Below are 26,314 nucleotides of genomic sequence, written 5' to 3' on the forward strand. Positions count from 1 at the left end.
CTTTTGCTCACACTAACTATGAGGATTTAGTTGATAGAGAGCCAAAAACATTTGAGGAGGCAATGAGAAGTAAACAATCAGAAAAGTGGTTTAATGCAATGAAAGAGTAGATGCGCTTCTTAAAAAGAATCAAACTTGAGAGTTAGTACCAAGACCTAAAAATAAATCTACAGTTGATTGTAAATGGGTTTTTTGTTGACATATGATCGACTTAATCCTCAATGTTTTGATCATAACAAATAAGATTATTTCTAACAAGTTCTTTTTAGTAATGATAGTTCAATGTTCAAATCAATCATGTATTATCGGACTTCAAATGAAGATCAAAATAGAAGCTATGTATTCAATTCAAATTATTCGAGACAAAAAGTTTAAGAGATAAATGGCAAGAAAGATCAAGATCAAGAGCGTGAGAGACGACATCAAAGAAAGATCAAGGCGAGGCAAACTTCGAAGTAAAGACTAGATTTCTTAAGCAAAATGTAAAGGTACTAATTCTTTGATATTTGGCAAAGAATAGTTAAGCTCAAAATCTTGCCATGCATTAAAAATATTTTTTGTGCACTAAAATAATTTGAATTCAAACTTTTTTTTTAATCAAACATGAAAATGATATATGGACTTTAAAGACATTTTTATTATGAAAATTTAGTTAAAAATATTCTCCAGAAATCCATATACTTCAAAACTTTCAAATCGGAACAAATGAAGTCAAAACGTGAAAAAACCGCACTGTCGGGGTGGTCAACCGCCCAGAGAGGTGGTCGACTGGACTTTGACCATTCTAAAACTTCTGATTTTTACTGTACAAACGGGTCGACCGGACGAGTCATTCGAAAATTCAAATTTTTTTAATGTTTTGGACTTTATAAATACCCCAACCTCTTGCATTAATAATTATCACTTCCAAGAGCATTAAATTGAGATACTTCAAGCTTTACCTCTCTACTTCTTATTTATCTTTATCAATTCATTCACTTTTGGAAAACTTTTGATTGAGTTTACTTTTGAAAATCATTGATCAAAGTGTTTCAAACCTAACACTTGAGCTTTACTTATTGCCATTCATTAAAGTGTTAGCCTATTTTTCTCCATTGTACTCAACTTTAGATATATCTTTATTGTGGGAGAAGATTCCTTTTTGTAAAGCTTACTTTTGATAGAATTGTGGGTCGTGTCCGAAAAGGTCAACGGTTGTTAAAGGATCGGTGCTCCTTACTTGTAAGTCACCGGAAGCGTTATAAGAGTTGGATTGCACCATAAGTCAATCAATATAGTGAAAAAGACCTTACTCGTGATGGAGAGCTTGGTAACGGAGGACGTAGATCGGTTGAGTTGGATCGAACCTCATATTAAATCGTTTGTAATCTCTATCCCTTTTACTTATTAACTTTACATTATCTTCATTATTCAATTTCATATTTGCGCAATAGATATATCTAGAATTAATTTTCGAAAAAGTTTTAATAACCAATTCACCCCCCTTCTTGGTTAGTCATTCTTGGGCTTTCAATTGGTATCAGAGCGAGGTACTCACTTTTAAAAGATTTTACAATCTTAAGTAATGGCTAACCAAGTGTTTCAAACTCTAGAGGGACACTCCACTAATCGACCCCCTTTTTTGATGGCACACACTACAATTATTGGGAAGCTAGAATGATGATATATGTGCAATCTATTGATTATAATATTTGGGAAGTTATCGAATTTGGTCCATATGTTCCTACCAAAACTATTAAAATAGATGGTAGACCGGATCAAACTATTTTTAAAACTAGGGAAGAATATGATGAAGATAAGAGAAAATTGTCCTTAAATGCCAAGGCTAAAAATTTGTTTTGTTGTGCACTTGATAGAAATGAGTTTAATAGAATAAGCACATGTGAATCGGCATATTATATTTGACATGCTCTTGAAGTCACTCATGTTGACACAAGCAAGGTTAAAGAAACAAAACTAAATTTGTTGGTTAAATAATTTGAAAATTTCTTTATGAAATAAGATGAGCCCATTGTTAATATGATTACACGTTTTACCGATATTGTAAATGTTCTTAAAGGTTATGATCGTAAATTTACTAACGGTGAACTTGTAAGTAAAATGCTTAGGTCCTTGTCGGAGGAGTGGAGCCCGATAAGAATGTTGATCGAAAATACCAAGGATATAAATGCATATCCTTTGGAGGAGCTCTCTGACACATTAATGACCTATGAGCTAAATAATGCCGAAATTAAGGAGAAAACAAGAAAAAGCAAAGAGGAATCAAAGGAGCCTCACAAACGACAAATTGCACTAAAACCAGCAATTGAAGAAGGAACATCAAAAGAAGACATGAGCGATGAAGAGCTCGATGACTTGGTTCTTCTTGTCAAGAAATGGGGAGGCTTTCGCAATAATCGAAAATTTCAAAAGAAAAAAGAAAAAGGAGAAGAAAGAGGCAAAAAGATTATTTGCTATAATTGTGATAAGCCCTACCACAAGAGAACCGAATGTCCAAATAAAAAGAAAAATTTCAAGAAAAAGGCACTCCAAACAACATAGGATGCTAGCGACGATGAAGAATAAAGTGAAAATGATAGTCAAAACAAAGTGGCAAATATGTGTTTCATGGCAATCGAAGACGAGGTACATTTAGAGGAAAAAATTCTTATGATGAGCTTTCAAATTCTTATGATGAAATGCTTGAGAAATTTGAAAAACTTGCCCTAAGTCATGCTATCCTTAAAAAGAAAAATTTTTTGTTGAAAGAAGAAATAAATAAAATTTTGAAAAAGTAACAAGAAAATGTTGATCATGATTTTGTAGTAAAAGAGAACATTGCTTTGAAAGAAAAAGTGGATGACTTAACAAGAATCATTCATAAATTCACCGACGGAAAGAAATTTTTTTATTTAATGCTCGGTAGTCAAAATGCGTTTTTGATAAAAGGGGAATAGGATATAAACCCTCTTTAAAACAAAAATTCCTCAAAAATATGTTTGTTAAAGCTTCTAACACTACATGTAGTTTTTGTAATAAGAGTGGACATGTAGCCTTTAATTGTGTAGCTACAAAGAAGCTATTTTTCGAAAACAAGCATAAGTGGATTCGAGAATCCACTAAAACTAACTATCAAGGACCCAAGTTTGTATGGATACCAAAAATCAAAACTTAAATTTTTCTTGTATGAACTGAAGAAAACTAAAAGATAGTTCTTAGATAGCGGTTGGCTAAAGCATATGACCAGAGATTGATCATTGCTATCAAATTTCAAAGAAAAGAATGGAGGACATGTAACCTTCGGGGATAACGCCAAAGGTAAAATAATTGGTATTGGAAATATTGGTAATCACTCAACCCCTTCAATTGAAAATGTTCTACTTGTTGATATCCTCAAACATAATTTACTAAGTATTAGTCAATTATGCGATAAAGGTTATAATATAAAATTCGATTCTTCAAAATGCCTTATTAAGGATGCTATATCTAAATAGGTGATTTTCATAGGAAACCGAAGTAAAGATGTTTATATTATAAACATTAAATTTGAAGATGATGAAAATTGTTTACTTAGCTTGAGAGAAGAATCATGACTATGGCATAGAAGACTTGGGCATGCAAGCATGGATCTTCTTTCAAGAATTTCTAAAAATTGTTTTGTAAAAGATTTGCCAAATATAAAATTTGAAAAAGATAAAATTTGTGATGCTTGTCAATTTGGAAAACAAGTAAAAAAATTCTTTCAAATCTAAACTCTATTCTTCAACTATAAAACCTTAACAACTTCTCCATATGGATCTTTTTGGATCTTCTAGGACGGCTAGCTTAGGTGGTAAACATTACGCCTTTGTTATAGTCGACGATTTTTCAAAATTCACTCGGGTCATATTTTTAAACTTAAAAGAAGAAGCCTTGAAAGTTTTTAAACATTTTTGTAAAAAAGTTGAAAATGAAAAAGGCTATTCTATTACAACAATTAGAAGTGACCATGGTGGAGAATTTGATAATGTTGGTTTTGATGATTTTTGTAAAGAACATGGATATAAACATAACTTTTCGGCTCCTAGAACACTTCAATAAAATGGTTTGTAGAACAGAAGAATTGCACATTGCAAGAAATGGCTTGGACCATGTTAAATGAAAATAATTTGCCTAAGTACTTTTGGGCCGATGCCGTTAATACCGCTTGCTACGTCATCAATAGAATTTTAGTGAGCAAAAAATAAACTAAAACACCTTAGGAACTTTGGAAAAATAGAATTCCAAATATTAATTATTTCAAAGTTTTTCGATGTAAATGTTTTATTTTAAATACAAAAGACAATTTGGGAAAATTCGACTCCAAATCCGATGTTGAAATTTTCCTAGGATATTTATTAACTAGTAAAGCTTATAGAGTGTTTAACAAACGAACTTTAGTCGTTGAAGAATCTATGCATGTTACTTTTGACGAGGCTAACTCTTTTGATCGAGAGAAAGGTAGTGATGATGATATACCTACTACTGGAACTTCTTATAAAAATAGTTTTGGTAGTTGTGCATTTATTTCTCAAATCGAACCTAAAATTTTTAAAGAAGCAGAGTTTGATGAGTTTTGGATTGTAGCGATGCAAGAAGAATTAAATCAATTTGAAAAAAATTATGTTTGGGACTTAGTCGCTAGACCAAATCATCAAATCGTTATTGGTACCAAATGGGTCTTTAGAAACAAAAGAGATGAAAATGGAATAATTGTGCGTAACAAGGCTAGATTAGTGGCCCAAGGTTACAATCAAGAAGAAGATATCGATTTTGAAGAAATATTTGCACCCGTAGTAAGACTAGAATCCATTCTTATGCTTCATTTGCATGCTTTAAAGGTTTTATACTTTATCAAATGGACGTGAAAAGTGCATTATTAAATGGATTTATTCAAGAAGAAGTTTTTGTTGAGCAACCTCCCAATTTTAAAAATCATAAGTATTCGGATCATATTTTTAAATTTAGAAAAGCTCTGTACGGCTTAAAACAAGCTCCAAGAGCTTGGTATGAATGTTTAAGGAAATTTCTACTTTCAAATGATTTTTCTATTGGAAAAGCGGATACTACACTTTTCATAAAAACTCTTAAGGAGGATATGCTTATCGTTCAAATTTATGTTGACGACATTATTTATGGCACTACAAATATTAGTCTTTGTGAAGAATTTTCAAATTGCATGAGTAAAGAATTTGAAATGAGCATGATGGGAGAACTAAAATTTTCCCTTGGCTTTCAAATTAAACAAACAAAAGACGGAGTTTTTATAAACCAAAATAAGTACATCTTAGAAATGCTCAAAACATTTTATATGCATGACATTAAGTCCATGAACACACCGATGAGCACCACTTTAAAGTTTGACAAAGATGAGCATGGCACTCCGGTTGATATCACAAAATATCGAGGTATGATCGGATCCCTTCATTATTTAGCTGCTAGTAGACCCGATATTATGTTTAGTATATGCTTATGTGCTAGATTTCAATCTAATCCTAAGAAATCACATCTACGTGCCGTAAAAAGAATTTTTCGTTATCTTAGTAGAACTAAAACCCTAGGACTTTGGTATCCAAAGGGTACTCACATTGATCTAATTAGTTATTCGGAAACCGATTGGGCCGGATGTAATGTTGATCGCAAAAGCACTAGCGGAAATTGCGACTTTCTAGGCTTTGCACTTGTGTCATAGTCAAGCAAGAAACAAAATTTTGTTGCTTTATCCATCACCGAGGCGGAATACATTTCGATTGCAAGTTGTTGTGTACAAACACTTTGGATGAAACAAACCCTTTGTGACTATCACCTATCTTATGATTATGTGCCTATCTATTGTGATAACACTAGTGCTATTAACTTATTTAAAAATCCCGTCTTGCATTCACGAACTAAACATATTGAAATTCATCTCCACTTTCTTCGTGATCATGTACAAAAGGGAGATATTGAATTAGAAATTATCAAAATCGATGACCAATTAGCCGATATTTTTACCAAGCCTCTGGCACATGACCGATTCTTTCAGATTAGAAGAGGTTTAGGAATTATTAAAGAAAGTGAAGTAATGTAAGTTTAAATTTTTATCACTAATGCTTTTGCATTCCATTAAAAAAAATAATAAATAAAATAAAATTGGCAGGTCTACCAGAGAACCAGAGTTTTTGAGTAAAAAAAAAAAAAAAAAAAAAAAAAAAAGACGTCCAGTCGAACGGACCGACGGGTTTTTCAGGTTTTAAAACATTTCTTCTTCATTTCTCTTCCATTTCTTCTCACTTTTCTTCTTCTTCCTCTTAGATCTACCTCAAATCTACCTAAATCTACAACTTTTTCTTGAAATTTCCACAACATTTGCAAAACCTATCACTTTTTCTTCTTCAAACTCTTAAAATCCCCATTTCTTTCCAACTCCAACTCATCTTTCTCTCTTTTTACACGGTTAACCGGGTTATAAAGTTTTTCCACATTTAAATCATCATGCCTAGAGTGAAAATACCAAGAAAGAAGCTAAGGAGGGAGAGGCTACCAATTCCTTCATCAAAGGACGAACTCAAAGTGCCAGAAAATCACTTTGATAAATCTCTCATTCTTATAGGTAAGACTGTAGATTTTGACGATTTTACACTTCAAGCACCTGCATTTCATATAGCAGTGTTCTTTGAAAGCATGGGTTGGACTTCCATTGCATCCATGGAAGAAAATGCTTATCCTAAGCTTATGCAAGAATTTTACAAAAACATGGTTTATATTCCTCGTCCGAGTAGTATTTCTTGTTTTCTCAAAGGTAAACGAATTATCATTACCCATGCCCTTCTACGTTCTCTTCTTGAATTAGAAGATTGTTCAAATCAAGTGTTTTGTCATATGGCTCATCCAACCTTTAAAGGTTATAATCCTATTGTTGCATGTCGTAGAGTGACCGGAAAGAATTTTGTACACCCTACAAAACTTAGTTCAAATCAATTAACTTTACCTTGTAAGGTTTTACACAACATCATCGCCCATATTATTCTACCTAGGAAAGGTCATCTCGATGAAGTAACTCACGTCAATTTATTCCTTCTTGACTCATTCTTAGTTGGAAGAAAAATAGACTTTCCAACTATTGTTATTGGTCACATGAAAATAGTCCATTCCGCCAATCGCATAAAGGCCTTACCATTTGGCATGCTAAAATGACGAGGAGCAAGATGATCAGGCCGACGACACACCACTCGTTTCCAGTCCACCACATGACATTTCGGGATCAAATGCTCCTCCACCTTTCAATCGTTTTACTTTTACCGAGGATCACTACAATCTTCTTAATGGATGGCTTGACTCTCTTACCTCATCTATCAACGGGCTTGGTGGGATGCTTCACCAATTGCAAGTTCAGCAGGACACAATACAAGCTCAACAAATGGTGATGCAGGCTCAGCAAGATGCTTTCTATACTTATTACACTGCTCAGTAGGAAGCCATGCAAGCTCAGCAAAATGCCTTTTATGCTCGGTTTGATGCACTTTTCCTGCCACCACCTCCTCCGGAGTCTTAAATATAATTTTATGCATTTGTATTGTACTCCTTATGTGGGTCTAAACTATTAACCACTATTGTCTTTAAATTTGCTTATGTTGACGTCTAAACTATTTTGATGCTTTCTGTGTTAAATTAAGGGGGAATGTTGTATGATTCTATATTGCTCTTAAATGCTATATTTTTTGCTTATGTCAAAAGGGGAAATATGGTGAGATGATTATGCATGATTGAACATTAAATATATGCCTTTAATATATGGTCATATTTGTAAAGGATAAGGAGAATAGATTACATGATAAATTTTTTAATGCATATTCCTTGATATAAATTGTTAAATTTATCTTGCAAATCATCTTGTTTGTCATAATAAAAAAGGAGGAAATTGTTGACATATGATCGACTTAATCCTCAATGTTTTGATCATAACAAATAAGATTATTTCTAACAAATTTTTTTTAACAATGATAGTTCAATGTTCAAATCAATCATGTATTATCGGGCTTCGAATGAAGATCGAAATAGAAGCCATGTATTCAAGTCTAATCATTCGAGACAAAAAGTTTAACAGATAAATACCAAGAAAGATCAAGAGCGTTAGAGACGACATCAAAGAAAGATCAAGACGAGGCAAACTTCGAAGTAAAGACTTGATTTCTTAGGCAAAATGTAAAGATACTAATGCTTTGATATTTGGCAAAGAATAGTTAAGCTCAAAATCTTGCCATGCATTAAAAATAATTTTTGTGCACTAAAATAATTCGAATGCAAACTATTTTTTAATCAAACATGAAAATGACATATGGACTTTAAAGACATTTTTATTATGAAAATTTAGTTAAAAATATTCTCCAAAAGTCTATACACTTCAAAACTTTCAAATCGAAACAAATGAAGTCAAAACATGAAAAGATCGCACTGTCGGGGCGGTCGACTGGCCATGGGAGGCGGTCGACTGAACCTCTCCAACGGTCCAAAATTTGACCATTCTGAAACTTCTGATTTTTACTATACAAATGGCTATATTGGTCTTCCGGACAAGAGGTGATCAACCGGACGAGTCATCCGCAAATTCAGATTTTTTTAACGTTTTGGACTCTATAAATACCCCAACCTTTTGCATTAATAATTATCACTTCCAAGAGCATTAAATTGAGATACTTCAAGTTTTAACTCTCTACTTCTTATTTATCTTTATCAATTCATTCACTTTTGAAAAACTTTTGATTGAGTTTACTTTTGAATATCATTGATCAAAAATTTTCAAACCTAACACTTGAGCTTTACTTATTGTCATTCATTAAAGTGTTAGCCTACTTTTCTCCATTGTACTCAACTTTGAATACATCTTTATTGTGGGAGAAAATTCATTTTTGTAAAGCTTACTTTTGATTGAATTGTGGGTCGTGTTAAGTCTCGAAAAGTTCAAGGATTGTAAAAGGATCAGTGCTTCTTGCTTATGAGCCATCGGAAGCGTTGTAAGGGTTGGATTGCACTATAAGTCAATCAATATAATGAAAAATGCCTTATTCGTGACGGAGAGCTTGGTAATAGAGAACGTAGATCGGTTGAGTTGGATCAAACCTCTTATTAAATCGTTTGCAATCTCTATCCCTTTTACTTATTAGCTTTACATTATCTTCATTTTTCAATTTCATATTTGTGCAATAGATATATCTAGAATTAATTTTCGAAAAAGTTTTAATAACTTCACCCCCCCCCCCCCCCCCCGGTTAGTCATTCTTGGGCTTTCATTTTTAAGGTTAAGGAGGGTGCTAATAAATCTGAACCCTTAAGATTTAAAACTATTTTAGTGGCCAAGGAATATACGCAGAAGGAGGGTGTTGATTTTAACGAGATTCTTTCACCGATCATCAATGCCACACATATTAGATTTAGCAGTAATGCATCAAATTGCACTCTCTACGTTAATCACAATTAGCACTTTATTTAATATACTAAATGTGTGTACATGTCTCTACTGCATTAACATATGACCATAACTACTTGATTTTTTATTTTTATTTTTATAACGAAGTGACATAAACAATTGAGTTAAAAAGAATATTCCTACCACATATGGATTTATATATAAATTTTTTATTTTTATTTATTATTATATATATATTTTTAAAAAATTTATATAGGAACTACATCGTAATTTCAACTATGAGAAAAATAATGTACTAGTGCATGGACTATTATGAAATTTCACAAATTAAAAAAGCTAGTAACTAAATAATTTAATGATCATTGTGGTTAAACATAAAACATTCTATTCTAAGGAAATATATAAATATATATATATATACGCGCGCACACACACACATATAAACCATTTAAATAAACCTTTTTTTTTCTTTTAAATTTTTTTCCCTTCATTGTTCACCATGAATAGTAATACTATTCACGACAATTTTTTTAACTTTAAAATCCAAGTGAGTCTGTAGAAAATTTAAACATGATCTCTAATACCAAATTGTAACGACTTAAATTTTAAGATTTAAATTGTTACTAAGATTTAAATCGTTACTAAAAGTTCATTCCATAATTTAAATAAACATATCAACATCCCAATATTAAATTTTTTGTTCTACCAATGATAAATAAAACCTATAAGAAACATAACCAAATAAACATCTTCTTAACTCCAAATAACAATTTCCATAATAATTATGAAACTAAAATAAATGTTGAAATAAAATCCACAGTCAAATTTCACCGGATTATTATTACTGAGTTCTATAAATCTTGGCACCACGACTGCACCTCATCGCTCGCCAACCGACGTCTCATTCTAACCTGTGACGAGTAGAGGAAAATAGTGAGTATATGGGAATACTCAATAGGACACAAAAAATATGGTGCAATTCCGAATAAAATAGTTAAATCACGCATAAAAATATCATACCGCAATCATATTTTTAGGGACCGATAAGAGCTCAATACATATCATATCTTTAGTACCAGATGATCATATCATATATATGATATCATATCTTTAACTTTCATAAGTATAATAAATCAACAGCAAAAAAAAAGAATAATTCAAATGGGATATAAACATCTGCACCTTGTTATCCTGCCTTATTAGATTACTTAATTTTTGGAAGACGAAACTAAAAAAAAATCATATTCACTTAATTCTTTCCGCCTCTGCCATATTTTTGCATATGCATACTGTGTAGAGAAATTATTGCCTTCCATGAGTTATATTATATACTAATACTCTATGAAAAGTGGGGATAAGAGTATGGGACTTCGTGTAGAAAAATGCAATGTTTCAAGCAACACGTCTCTATAATCTAAAATGAAATATCCCAAATAAAAACTTTATAGGACACATGGCTTGCTAGGAAATTTTACACCAAAATATTTAATAAAATAAAAATTAATTGATAATCTTTTTAACAAGGATAAAGATACTTGAACATAGACCTTATCCAAACATTAGGCACCCCCGACAGACATGGTCCTGTCCATCTAGCATGACCCTTTCAACAATCCTACCCAACCTACATATGGCAACCAAATTCTATCAAATTTCAAGAGCAAAACTAATAAATCAAAACCACATTTTTCCATTTTATCCACGCGTGGACACACTCCTAATTGAATACAATATTTTATTCAAATCAAAACCAAACAATAACAATTTCTATAAACTGTAATATCTTGGGTCTCACTTATTCGATTTACTTTTCTCGAGTCTAATATACATGATTAAATACGAGCTATCTAACGAACCTAATATGATATACTTATTTTTGCTCTATCGAAATATAAATATTCGACCCAAATAAAAGTGAATTAACAGATATATCAATTTAGTCCCTATCTTTCCAAAATATTAAAAATATCGCATATAAAATAATTAATTCTGTTCTATGAAAAAATTTTGGACTTTACATCTATGCAAAAATCATGTCTTTCATGAATGCGCCAAACACATTGATATTAGACTACGCTTTATTTGAGATATTGTGTCATAAGAAGTAGTAAGACTTGAAAAGATACATACACTGCATAATCTTTTCGACGTAGGCACTAAATTAATGTTGTTGGTGAAGTTTAGAAGTTGCAAGAACCTTTTAAACATTGGTGGAGTTAACTAATTTTCAATTTTATCGGTTCCCTCTATTAGACGTATTACTAACAAATGATAATGTTTTCTTTACAAGTCTTGTGATACCGAGATAGAGATTTGTTGGGCAAATTGTCAAACGATCTCCTGCCTCCTGGGTTGTAATGTAACTCGGTATATTTTTTCAGTCAATATCGATCAAATGACTAATCGTTAGATCAACATCTCAGTGAAATGACCCGACCCAAAAAATTGTTTGGACCATTTGAAGCAGCCTAATTTAAAGTAGTACTGTTTATGGGCCATTTCTCCTGCCTCTCTTTTTGGTGTGAAAACGGGCGGTTTCTCTTTGTGTTCTTTGCCTATTGCTATCCATTCACTCTACTGCCTTTGTAGCAATTTTCTCTTTGTGATTTTACCTTCCTTTGTGGTTTTTCAAGTGGGTGAACTTTTAGCAACCACAAGTGAAGGAGTGGTTAAAGAAAGTTTGGATTGTTTTCATATTGGTGTCAATCTTTGGATGAACTAAGTCCGGAAAATGCCTTAGTAATCTTGTATTCCGCACAACATCTATTCATTTATGCACCTTTGTTTTCACATTTGAACTGGTTCTACAATGCCGGTGATATGGTTTCTACTGTTCTTGGTGGCCACAATTGTTGACGGACTTTTTTCTATTGAAGAAACGTTTGTCCTTTGTCTAGACAAAAAATCAATTGCATTATTCATTAGTAAATGTTTTATAAACGTAGCCATAGACCTCTCCCTTTCCCTCAAACGAATTTGCAGCAGCCGATTTAACAACCTTGTCTCTGTTAGCAGAAAGCTCAACTCCAAGGTCAGCTTCTGTAGCACTAGGCTACAGCAGATCTGATTCTGCCCGAGAAAGCATCAACCAGTGCAAAATCTCTAGAAGTTAATTTTTTTCATACTTCCTGCACATAGAGATTAGTAAATATTTGATTTTGAACTTATTATTTGAGAATAATTATCAATTTATGGTGGTGGTTTTTTAATTTTTTGGGTCGATATGCATAAATTAGGGCAATTGAGACGAAAATTGCCCATTGGTGATCAACAGTTGCTTACCTATTGGGTTCTGTACTCTCTGATTACACTTTTTAAGCTTTCATTTGATATGCTCATTGAGTGGTAAGTTATTGCTGTTTTTTCCCTTCATTTACGTATTTTCGTTATATTTACGCTAGGATTGTTGTTGATGTAAAATTAAATCCATTCAGTTACTACTGGTCACGTGTTAGACTTAACCTAATCATATGATAGGTCATTAGGATTTGAACCTGAGGCCTATTTTCTATTTTTATTTTTATTTTTCCCGATAAAAAAAGGTTTTAGACAAGAGTCTTGTTACATAAAGACCCAATATCGACACCAAGATTACAAAACCCAAACTACACACAAAGGCGTCAAATTCTCATCGATTGGGCTAAGATTAACCTTGTACCCGTCTGTACGAAGTGTATAAACTCACAAAACAGAGTCCTAAAGTAAAAATACAGAGGCAGTCACTACAGTGGTTCCAAAATCTCCAAACTTAACAAAAAAAACCCTTTACAGTTGAAATCGAAGAATCACCAAAACTCCTCACTCACAAATCTACCAGAAAACTAGGAATTTAATGGCTAAAGAACAAGTTTCATGAAGAAAATGAAAGGTAGAGACACACAGTCTCTCTCTCAAAGAGACCCAGAAGCTTCTCAAAGAAACACACCAAGAGACGAGAAAATGAAAGACCAAAAGTTTGGGCAAAAGTCTCACACCAAGAATATATAGGTAAGGTCATCACTGTAAATATTAGGTTTAGGAGATTTAAGGGGCCGGAGCGACATGTGTGTATTACAAGTTTGGGCCGGGTCATAAGTAGTCCAACACAATACGTTATTGGGCAAGGATTCAAGCAGTATCTGTAATTTTTAACCATTTATCATCATAGCCCAAAGTGTGCCGGACCACCAAAAATATGGCATCACAGCCCAATAATTTGAAAGGACATTCCAATGATTTCGTAGTAATAGAAACTAAGATAATTCTTCAGCAAAAATTATAGCCCACTTGCATTTAGTAATATATTGACATATCAAAATAATAATAATAGAAGAAAGCATTTGACGCTTTTGTTTCTCAATGCACAGGGTCTTGCTCTCTGGATTTTGATTTTTGGCTTATTTTCTTTGCAACAGAAGAAATATAGCGGCAGCAGTGGCTACAGAGACAACAAACTCATAGCAAAGGACTGCACAGATTGAACTTGAGAGATGATAATCATTTTTTTTTAGAAATGAATTGATAATGAAGGAAATTAGCTGAATGATGGAGGCAGAAATAAAGCAAAGAATTGTATTGATTTTTCTGCTTGTTGAGACTGTACAGAAAAGCAAAGTATATATACACACAATAGGCTATTCTAAAAGAAATAATTTACATACACGTTCTCACAACAGAAAGGTAACTAATTTACAAAATTCCTTTTCCTTCTTCTAGAGAATTCTCATTCTGTTATTCCAAGTTGGCTGTCAATTGTGTGAGCATCTTTCAATTGTTGCTTGTATTGCTGATTCTTTAACCAGCTCCTTCATGTCTTTCCAATTCAGCTGCTTTGTCAACTTCCAATAGCCCACTGCAAGATGGAGAGTATATGTCTATTAGTCCCATCTTGAGCATGCATGAGTAAAAACCTTGCGAGCCTAAGGCTTTGGCTTTGGTAAAAAAATGTCTACAATCTGTGACTTGCTAGGAACATGCTTAGTAACAATGTATCCATCTTGAATTTTGTCGCGAATCAAATGACAATCGAGCTCTATGTGTTTGGTCCTCTCATGAAAAATTGGGTTGGTGGCTATATGAACGGCTGATTTATTGTCACAGTACAAATATGCAGCTTGAGGATGAGCTATCTTCAAGTCTTCAAAATAAGTATCTGAACCATGTTAGTTCGCAACACAAATCAGCCATAGCTCTATATTTAGGTTTCGAAGATGATCTTGAGACCACTTGTTACTTCTTTAATTTCCAAGACACCATTGATTTTCCAATTAACACGCAGTAACCTGTTATTGATTGTCGAGTAATAGTACAAGCTCCCCAATCTGAATCACTATATCCGTGTAATTATAATGCTGAATCTGCTGGATAGAATATCCCCTACCCTGGAGCCCGTTTGATATATCTTAGGACTTTGTGCTGCATTCAAATGTGGGATTCGGGGGCTTTCCATAAATTGACTTAACAATTGCACTGAGTAAGAAATATCAGGCCTAGTTATTGTTAGGTACAACAATCTGCCAACCAATCTTCTGTAAATTGCTGGTTCAGGGAGCAATTCCCCTTTATCTTTGGCTAATTTTACATTTTGATGTAATGGTATTCTGGCAGGAGCTGAACCAATTGTCCCCGAGTCATCCAAGATATCCAAAGCATACTTCCTTTGACATATACTGATACCTTTTGCAGACCTGGCCACCTCTATGCCAAGGAGTTATTCAACCTACCAAGATCCTTAATCCTAAACTTGTCATGAAGTGAAGTTTTAAGGTGGTTAATCACGTCGATGCAATTTCCAGCCACAACTATGTCATCAACATACACTAAGACAGCAGTAAAAGAGGCACCATCACCTTTAGTAAATAGGCTATAATTTACCTTCGATTGAACATATCCTTGTTCAATGAAAATTTTTGAAAGTTTGGCGTACCATTGATCAGGGATGAATCCAACATCTAAGTTCAGTTAGGGTGGAGCTTGACCATTAACCGTCGACAATCAACAATTGTAATAATATTGTTGTCATTAAAATTTGATTAAATAATATTAAAAATTATTCAAATATATGTAAATGTATGAGTTGTATACTAGTTTAGTAACTCGATTAGATTTCCTCTATTAAGAGACTCGTTCAATTTATCGTGACCACAAAATGGCAATCCTTGAAAAACCAATTAGAATTGATTAAAAATTATAATTCTCAGACTCTCAGTAATAAGTCCTAATTTCCCTTATCCAGTAAACATCATTGCATCAAACAACACTCAAGAGTCTCAACTCAACTCTCAACAGACAACAATTCAACAATTCAAGCTCTTAAACACATTTGGATATGATTATGTTCTTGGGAGAGCAAGATGCCATACTGCAAATTTGAACACCAAAACAGAGCAAAGGAATATATTAAAGAAAGAATTTAACTCAAGCAACCACAAAATATCCAAATCCTTGAACCCCAAATTTTTTCAGTAATTAAATTGTAAATAAAACTTAAACCAACTAGTCCAACAAAAACAAAATCCCTAAATCAACAAAAATCTCCAAAACAAAAGGAGATTCTGATTTCACACTCCACATAAAACAGACAACAAAAACATGGAAATGGATGGGTTTGCAGTTGCACGAATCAAAAAATCAACGATACAACAGATAACAAAAACAATTTAACTCACCACTAAACTGCAGGTTGCTTGCTCGGGCCTCGGAGACTCGGAGTCACACTTTCTGATTTCGCACTTCGCACACGGTGACATGGTCCATGAATTCACACTTTGCAAATCACAGGCGCAACTGCTACTACTGCTTCAAATGGAAATGGAAGGGTTTGAGCTTTGCAATGTGTGTCTTTGCCGATTTCAAAATATGACTTCAATTGGATTATTGGATTTGGAGTTTGGACAATTTCCATATGTTGTTGATTTGGGTTAGACACTTGGATTGATTCATTGATTTCTTCATTGGGCCTAATCTTTTAAACAAAATAAGGCCTATTCTGTCATCAGCCCAAAGAAAAAGTAAAATAAAATTTGGAACTCGTCTTCTCCCCTTCCAGTTCCGTCTCTGGTTCTTTGCAACTGCTGTGCCTGCCAACACCTGCTCCTAGCAGCAACTGAACATTTCGACGGATCCAGCACGCATGGCCGCAGGTGCCCGTCAGGTGCTGGATCCGCCACTGGCATTGACGTGATGCTTGTTTCAAACCATGCAAACTTTTTTTGAGTTTACAAACTTTATTCTTCTTGTCATCCTGCGAATAACCAGGGGGGATCTCCATATACACCCCCTCTTCCAATTCACCATGCAGGAAGGCATTTTCGACATCAAACTGAAAAATGTCCCCTCCCTTTATGGCTGCTATTGCTAGTAGAGTTCTGACCGTGACAAGTTTGGCAACAGGTGAAAAGGTCTCATGGTAATCGAGTCCTTCTTGTTGTGTACATCCTTTAGCAACGAGTCTTGCTTTGAACCTTTCTATACTACCATCAACATGAAATTTGATCTTGTACACCCATCTGCAGCCTATTGCTTCCTTGCTAGGAGGTAGGTCAACCAAAACCCAAGTGTCATTAAGTTCAAGAGCTTCAATTTCAGATTTCATGGCTGCACACCACTGAGGAGAATTTTTGGCTTCTTGGTAGTTCCTAGGTTCTGTATGAGAAGTGACAAAGGTAACAAAGACTTTGTACAAATCTGACAACCTTTTATAAGAAATACTAGCATTGAGAGGATAGTGGCAATTGGAAAAATCCCGTACCTTTAGCTTGGCCAACGTTTGAGATGGGTGAAGTGAAGTAACCTGGTGGCATATGAAGTCCTGAAGATGTGCTGGAGCTTTTCTGATTCTGGTTAACCTGCAGGGCAAATAAGTAGTAGAAGTTGTGCCTGGTGAGGGGTTAGAAGCATTAGTGTCAGTGCAAGATGAGGCTCATCATGATCAGAACTTTGTGGAAGTTCTTCCTTAGGTTGAATGATTTGAGAGCTTATTTCTGGCATTATATTATCATGATAGGTGCTAGGAATGGTATCGGTTGTTTCATTGTGAGTTATGGGGTCTTGAATGGAACTGATGTTGTTATAATTTAATCTAACAGAATCATCCTTAAAGGGAAAAATGTTTTCATAAAAGACTACATTCCTAGATGTGAAGGTTTTCTCAGTCTCAAGATCTAACAAGGTATATCCTTTGACTCCAAAATGGTAGCCTATGAACACACATTTTTGGCTCTAGGATCGAATTTATGTCTTCCATTGACAATGGTAGTAGCATAAGCTAGAAAACTAAAAACTTTAAGGTGATTATAAGATGGCTTTTTGTGGAATAAAATCTGGTAAGGACTTTTATCTTTCAATGTGGATGAAGGAGTTCTATTGATGAGATACACCGTAGTTAGGATGCAATGGTTCTAATACTTTAATGGAATTCCACTTTGAAACTTCAAGACCCTGGCCGTATTAAGAATGTGTTGATGTTTCCTTTCAACAACAGCATTTTGTTGGGGTGTCTCAACATAGGTTTTTTGATGTACAATGCCTTTTTAAAGATAAAATTCTCTCATATTGAATTCTCCACCATTATCCGTTCTAATTATTTTAACCTTGGTTTCAAACTGTGTTTTAGCCATAGCACAAAAGGTTTGAAGGGCATTAGAAGCATCTGATTTCAGTCTCAAGGTATAGGTCCAAGTACATCTACTAAAGTCATCCACAATGGTTCAGAAATACTTGGAACCATCGGAACCAATTTCATTGCAGGGACCTCTGATGTCACAATGTAATAATTCAAAACATATGTCAATTTTGTGATTGCTTGTGTGAAAAGGTCATTTGTGCAATTTAGATCAAGGGCATATAGAACAAAATTCATTATTAGATGATTTGGAGAATTGAACATCACCATCAACACTAATAATAGAATAAGAAGTGTGTCCTAATTTGTAATGCCAAACATCAAAGTCTTGAATATTTGAGATAGCTAAAGCAGAAAAAGGAATTTGGGTATGAGTATGCAATTTGTTTAGGTAATCTCATAGTGCTAAAGAGGGAACATCTTTGACCATCATGTGATACAGCCCTTCTTTTACTTCACCCATACCAATCGTCTTCCAAACTGAAGGTCCTGGATGTAGCAGCAATGAGAAAAGAAAACTAGACAACATTTGAGCATCTGTGTTAGCTTTTTGGTAGAGATTGAATGAAAAACTAGGTACACATAGAACATCTTGAAGCATTAAAGCATCTGTGTCCTTTGCAGTCCCTATGTGGGTAACAGGGACCACGTTGCCATTTGTTAGAGCTATGGAATATGCAACCTCAGCATGAATTGATGAGTAAAATGAAGTGGAGCAGATCATATGATCCGTTGCTCCCGTGTCAAGTATCCAAGGAACATTTAACATGTTAGGACATATTGGTTTGGTAACAAACGTACATAGGGACATACCAGATAGCTGGCGTATATTTTCATCAGTTGAGGTGGAGGTAATGATAGTTTGAGCATTGTTGATTGAGTGATTTTGGTTTTGAGGCTTAATAGCAGGTTTAAGAAGAGTCACGCGCTGTGAAATTTGGTCTTGACTTAAGAACACCTGGGATTTTCCGTTTCCAACCTCGTGTGCAGGAGATAAAGATGCCACAGCTTGATTTGCTGATGCCTTTTCCTTTCCACTGAATTTGTGGCCAAGAGGATAGCCATGAAGTTTGTAGCATTTGTCTACCTGATGGCCAGGAATCTGATAGTGGATACAAATTGGCCTGTCTGGGTTTGCCTTGAAGCATCTATCAAGTGAGTGTCTTGCAATTTTACAAAATGTGCAGTAGTATCTGTCTCTCTTCTACACATGAGTGCTTTGCCTTTCCTTTTCTTTGAAATTTTCCTTTGCAAGAAGAGCCATAGATTCATGTAAGTATCCCTCAGTTGATATCTCCCTTCTTTTCACTTCCTACTATATTATTGAGTAAACTTCATTCAAACTGGGAAAAGGTTTGATCAACAGAATTTGTGCCTTAATTTCCTTAAATGAATCACTCAAGCCCATCAAAAATTTCATTACCCAGTCCCTTTGTTGATTTTGAATGACTATCTTCAAGCCTCCACAATTACAGTTAGGTACAACTTCATAGCTCATGAGCTCATCAAGAAGTGTTTTGAATTTTGAAAAATAGACACTTACAGGATCTTGGTTTTGCAGTAGCAGGCTTGTTTGATTTCATAGATGTGAGGTACATTTTGCAGAGCAAAAGGTTGCTCCAGCTCAATCTATAGTTGATGCGTCGTTTCAGCATATGTGGTACTACATTTGATGTCAACTGGCATTGTGTTCTTTATCCATGTAATCACTACGTCATTACAACGCAACTAGTGTTCCATGAGTGGGTAGTTTGGGTTTGCTGGTTCACATAAGCTTCCATCAATAAATCCCAATTTATTTTTGATTCGCAACGCTCTTTTCATTGATCGCGCCCAGGAATGATAATTGTTAGTATCCAAGGTGAGGGTTACAAGCAAGGCTCCAGAACTGTCATTGCTTCCAATGAAATATGGGCTATTAGGCTGAGTGGGATCAAGGTTTACAGCATTTGATGGGTTGCCAGATTGATTAGCATTTGGATTTTGGCTTTGGTTTTGGTTTTGGTTTTGGTTTTGGTTTTGGTTTTGATCTGTATTTGCATCTCCAGCACTTGAATCTTCTAAGGCTGGCTCTGATACCATTTTAGAAATGAATTGGTAATGAAGGAAATTAGCTGAATGATGGAGGCAGAAATAAAGCAAAGAATTGTATTGATTTTTCTACTTGCTGAAACTGTACGGAAAAGCAAAGTATATATATACACAATAGGCTATTCTAGAATAAATAATTTACATACACGTTCTCACAACAGAAAGGTAACTAATTTACAAAATTTCTCTTCCTTCTTCTAGAGAATTTTCATTCTGTTATTCCAAGTTGGCTGCCAATTGTGTAAGGATCTTTCAATTGCTGCATGTACTGCTGATTCTTCAACCAGCTCCTTCATGTCTTTCCAATTCAGCTGCTTTGTCAACTGCCTTGTCAACTTCCAATATGTTTTGCAGTAACACCATGTTTTTTTCTTTTTCTTTTTCTTTTTCTTTTTTACCTTCTAACCTGGTTTTCTAGCGTTCTAATTTTTATTTTTTTAAATTTAATTTAATTTTGATGCTTGAGTTTTGGATTGTAATTAGAGAGTTCCTTTTGCTGTTTTTTCTGGGAAATTTTTGGACTGCTTTATGTACATAAAGAAGGGAGTGAGAATCTCTCTGTTTTTTGTTGGTTTCCTCTAACTCAAATGCTGAAATTTAATGCTAGATTTTCTCGTGATTAAGAAGTCCATTCCCATTTTTCATCATCTTGTTTTGCTTATATGAAAGCGATATGAAATCTTTGTTTCTTCTGCTTTTCCGAAAGTCTCTTATTCTTTCCAATCAAATGATTTTAGTGGGCATGAGAGTTGTGCATGTGACTGTCCTGTCATTTGCCCTCGACTTATTCTTAGAATGCTAATGTAATTTGTAGAAGATTAACGTTATTGAGCGATTGACAACATGTAATGAATTCTCTTCTTTGATTTTACTTCAGGCTGTCAAGGGTACGCGTAATATATATCCTAGTAAAGTAATGCTTGTTCCAGTTAAGGAGATGTCTGATGTTCTTTCAGAGATACTTGGTTTAGAACGAAGATTTGCTGATTTAAACCTTTATCCCCAAGTTCCTTCGAAACATTCTTATGGAACCTGATAAGTGTGTTTTTGCACACTCATTTAGGTCACAAACATAACTTAATAACGAGCAAAATGATTGAATTATGACTTAATATCATTAAATTTGTGAATTGTAGGGAACAATGATGAATATGGTGAAATTCATGAGAAAAGACGTGAAAAAGGACTAAAATGACGCAAAGTGAAAGTTTAGGAACCAAAGTGCAATTAATCAAAAGATTACCCGAAAGCAGAAGCGAAGAGATGAATGCGCTAAGTACCAATTGATTGAAGGCACAAGGTTTTGGAAGAAAAAGAAATGGAAAAGGATGAGGCCTAGAAAAATTAGAAAGAAATTGAAGGACCAAAATGCATTACATAAAAGAATTGAGGACTCGGAAGATAAATTATGCATTGGACATTGAACTAGTTAGGCTTTTTTTTTGGACGTCTAATTGGACCAAAACATTATTGGCTAATGGGAACTTGGGCCTAAGTTTGGATCCTATTTGAAGATGACTTGGACTCCTATTGTGTTTACAAGACTACAATACAAGGGCTGCTAGGTTGCATCATATATATATATATATATATACACACACACATGCAACTGAGAGAAGGAGGAAGCCGGGGCATAATAGAATAAAGACCACAGAAAATCGACAGCTTTGGGGGAATTAAAAGGAACAGAAAGCCGGCTGGAATTGGACTCGGTAAATGTAAATAAAAGTGTGCAGCAGTTGAGGAAAATTAGAATCCCTTCTGGGATTATTCAAGTCAGCGACAAATTGAGAGGAAGACAAGACTAAGTTCATAGACACATACATAGAAAACGACAGATTGGTGAAGTCGGAAAATTTGAGTGGTAGAATATATAAAGTTGGCCGGCTGCTGGGATTTTAAGAAAAGGAATTCTTCCACCAAAACAATTGAGAAGCTTGTGGGGTGAATTAATGGGCTACAAAAGTTAAATTATATATATCCTCACCCACATAAAGCCGATAAATTGCGTGGTTGAATTGTTATTGTCGGCCAATAGGTGGGGAATTAATTGGTGGGCTCAAATCTGATTTTTATACATATATAATTCCCACAGGAAGCAGGCTGCTTGGGGAGACATTGGACGGTTGGAATTAAGGAACGTGCATACAGAGGCAGACGACATCACGCAGAAAAGAGGAAAAAGACGACAGATCTATATATTAAAAGATTAATCACGTTTCGTCAATTATTGGTGATGTCATTCCACTTTTATATATTTAATTCCGTCGTTATGGTAGGCTAGACATTTTTGTGCTAGGAAAACGATGAACTTTGTTATATAAATTTTTAATCTCTAGTTTTATATTTTTGACATTAAAACACGCGTTTGGAATTTGAATGATTTATATGCACTTATTTTCTCCACAATTATTGTGCACGTAATTTGTGTGAGTTTGGTGGCTTGTTCTTGCATTCGAGATAAGTGGAATAGGTTCGACGGGGTATAAATCATTGTAGGGTCCGATAGGGGATAGAGATATACCGCTATGCCTTGCGTGAGTCTTTAAGTGTTCACAAAACCACATGCATTCTTATATATGCATTTGTCATAGAAATATAGGCAGGTGGTGTATAAGAATAGGTTCAATACACCTCGAGAGAGAGTGTTGGATAGATTTAGGAACATTGATTCTTCAACATTCAACCGTGTTGTCAAATTGTAAAACTAAGGTTAAAATGGATTATTTCACTAGGATTCGCGATCCTAGTACATTTGTCATTCATTAGATACATCAAACTTGCATTCAACACATCACATTGCATTTTAGTTCATTTAATTCACAAACATTTGCATCCATAATCTAGAGTAGGTTTAATCACATTACAAAAATCATTTTCGACATTTTGGTTTCGGTTAAGGTCGGGATAAGTAAAATTGAACTAATCAATCTCTGTGGGACGATATTCGGACTCAATTGATTCACTCTATTACTTGTTAACGAACCGTACACTTGCAGTGGTTTAAATCGAAAGAAATAATTTCGTGAACAGAACCCACAGATAATACATATACCTATATCATAAATGAATCAGATATAAAGTATTAGCACCCGTGCAACAAAGTTTGGAATGAATCGTTGCATGCATGGAGCGAGACTTTACAATAAATGGGTAGTGGATTGAAGCCTAGCTAATTTTTAAATAGTTTCTTTCTCATATTATTCTTGTTTTCTCCATTTTTTCTTCTTATTAGCACTACATTATTATTACTGTTCTTATTATCATCAAATGTTATTGTTGTTGTTTCTCTTTTCTTTGGTTTTTCTTATTATTTTCAGCTTCTTATTTTAAGCTATAATTTCAGGATTTGATTTTACAGGTTAGAGAGGTGGTTTAACTTTTGCTTTAGAGGGTCAAAAACATAATGGAAAACACTGTAAGCTATGTTGCATTTACTTGAGGGACAGTGTTACAACCGAATTCTTTTAGGCCAAAAATCAATGGTTGAATTGTCAAAGTCAAAGTCAAATAAGGACTAAAATGTAAGAAAGTATTTTATTGGGGTTATTTTATGATAAAAAAATGTTTTGAGGGTTTAAGATGGATAAAAATTTTAAGTTTGGATTTATTTTTCAAAATTTGGAAGTTAAGGATTTAATACTTTATTATATGATATTTAGTATGGCTAAATGTTATATTATATGGAAGATGAGGGACTTACCTTGCAAAACCCCACAATTTTGACCATTTAAACCCAATTGCCATTACTTTATATATATTTCTCATACCAAACCGGGCAGAGAAGCTGGAAACGGCAGAGGAGTGAAAGAAGAAAGAAAAGAAAAGAGAAAGGAAGAAAAAGAAGAAGAAAAAGGAAAAAGAGGAGGAGAAAAAGGAAGGAAAATAGGTAGTTCAAGCTTGTTTCCATTCTCCTTTCTCTATATTTTCTTCAAGAGGTAAAGGAATGATTTTATGTTAAATTTTTAGGGTTTTAACTTGTGGTATAAATTTCAGATTTAAGAGGCTAAGAGTACAAATTGGAGCTCAAGTTTGTTGATTCTTTAATCTCCAATTTCATTAAGGTAAGAATACCAATTTTTTTTGGCAAACTCTAGATTTTAAATTGGATACTTGAGTAAGGATTAATTGTGAACATGATTATGGTGATGATATATTAACTTGAAAGAATGGATCTATGGAATAGGATGTAAATTAGATTGGTGCAAGTGGGAATTCAAGTTTCACTAGATTAGAATAAAGAATTGTTTTTATGTTTGGGATGTAGGTAATTATGATAATTTAAAGATTAGTGATATGCTAGAAGGTAGAATTTGTTTCAATTGTGAAGGAAACTAAAGAATATATTCAAGTGCCGAAAAGTCAAGTTCTAATATTTCATAATTAAATGTTAGTATGGGAGTTTTTAAATTAGTTATTTTACATCGTATTTCAGGTGATGACGTGAAAGTTTTACAAGGCTGGTCAATTTGACCGGATTGTTATCCATAGATCTGTGAGTGGAGAATCTACGTTTCCAAAAAAGAATATTTTCTTTTCTATTTTATAGAAGCATATTAATTACATGAGATGCCTTATTTTTGAGAATTAGTAAATGAGCATGATTGTTTTGAAATTATCAGAAAATAATTGATGTGATTATTTTACTCCAGTGCACTGAGGGTTTACGGCCGTGTACTAGAGTCATGTATTTAACTCTTATCCACTGAGGGGCTACGGCCGTGGATAAAGGTATCCAATATACATTGAGGGGCTACAGCCGTGTGTAAGGGTAACTCTTATCCACCGAGGGGCTACGGCCATGGATAAAGGTAACTATTATGCACTGAGGGACTACAGCCATGTATAAGGATGATTATGTTGTTTCCATCTTGTACACTGAGGGGCTACGGCCGTGTACATAGTATTGATCAGACGGTTCATGTGCATATGATTTTATAGCTTTCAGATCATTAGTAGATGTTTACATGTGGTATATTTTAATGTGAATTTAAGTATATAGATTATTAGCTTTCAGCTTACATTTCCCCGTTGACAGTTTAGTTTATGGATTTCAGATTATAGGGTTCAGTTTATTCAGTTCTAAGAATAAAGCTTCTGGCTTATAATATTGAGCAACAACAATATTCCATAGATTTTCGTGAATGCTAGATTATTTATATTCATTATACTTTGCAATTACTTGTCTAGAATAAGAAATAAGAATTTTATAATGCAATCATGCTTAGTTTAAAAGTGTTGCTAGATTTAAGCATTTCCCAAACATTTAATAGAGCTAGAATTTTCAGGAAGTATGCATAAATGGAAAAGTATACTTATTTTCAATCTATCCACTCACTGAGTTATAATCCCATATTTTGTTACCCTTTTTCGTTATCAGATAGCAGCTGAGTTGAACAATATTAGAGCCTGTCGATCTATTGAATTGAGCCACACGTCATTAGTTGTATGGTCTACTTTATCAGATTAGGTAGTACCTGTTTCTTAGGTTACGTGTAGTTTATGTTAGAAAAGGCGTTATGAGATCACTATATGGTATATTTAGTACATTTGAGGATTGTTGATAGTAAAGCAAGAAAATTTCAAATTGTCTGTATTTTATTTTGACTAATTTGGATTTTGAGGCATTGGGGTACTTCTTTTATATTATATGTATTGAGTTGAGGAACTTGATTATGAATCAGGTGGTTTTAGTCCATATTTTAGAGGAGACTGTCAAAATTCTTTAAAATTTCCTCACAGTCAGACAAGTCATGGTTGCCTTGGTGGTGGGTCAAGTACTCAGCTGATATCTACCATCGACGCACGATACGTGTTGGATCCATTAAGGTCATTCGGGACGGGTCGTGTCAGCCAGTCTCGATTACCAGTTGGATTTTTTAGGATGAGTAATTTTCTTTTCTATTTCTTTTCAACGTTCTACCCTTGATCATTTGGAGATGCTGGGAATAAGTTGGTGAAGGGTATCTATTAAGCTTCCAGCAAGTTTTCTTTCATATTCTTTCATGATTAAGCAATTGTTGATTGATCTCCATTTACAAATTTTAGATATGAGACAATTTGGCTTTATTTGTTTACATTCAACGCACACGTATCTTGTCAATCCTTAACGTTCGGCATGTTAACATTACCTTAAAAATGACAATTGACGGTAGTATATTGAAAAATTAGAAGACTTTCTGATATAATGAATTCTCGTATGTTTTGTGGTTTCGGAA

General features: G+C 34.1%; 2 long non-coding RNA genes across 4 annotated transcripts; one reads left to right on the forward strand and one right to left on the reverse strand.

Moving 5' to 3' along the window:
• Positions 1–13,930: 13,930 nt before the first annotated feature.
• Positions 13,931–16,255, reverse strand: LOC111375492. Its single transcript, XR_002699317.1, has 2 exons — positions 16,051–16,255; positions 13,931–14,234 (listed from the first exon to the last, which is right to left on the reverse strand). It is a non-coding gene; the product is annotated as an uncharacterized LOC111375492 (long non-coding RNA).
• A 7,597-nt stretch (positions 16,256–23,852) lies between these two features.
• LOC111375493 lies at positions 23,853–26,165 on the forward strand. 3 transcript variants are annotated; one of them, XR_002699319.1, is made up of 5 exons: positions 23,853–23,985; positions 24,093–24,160; positions 24,532–24,591; positions 24,749–24,907; positions 25,781–26,165. It is a non-coding gene; the product is annotated as an uncharacterized LOC111375493 (long non-coding RNA). The 3 variants fall into 3 exon arrangements; XR_002699320.1 differs by lacking the exon at positions 25,781–26,165 and adding an exon at positions 25,477–25,745; XR_002699318.1 differs by lacking the exon at positions 25,781–26,165 and having other exon boundaries at positions 24,749–25,261.
• The last annotated feature ends 149 nt before the right edge of the window (positions 26,166–26,314 follow it).

Source organism: Olea europaea, unplaced genomic scaffold, assembly GCF_002742605.1.
Source record: "Olea europaea var. sylvestris unplaced genomic scaffold, O_europaea_v1 scaffold138, whole genome shotgun sequence".
NCBI lineage: Eukaryota > Viridiplantae > Streptophyta > Magnoliopsida > Lamiales > Oleaceae > Olea > Olea europaea.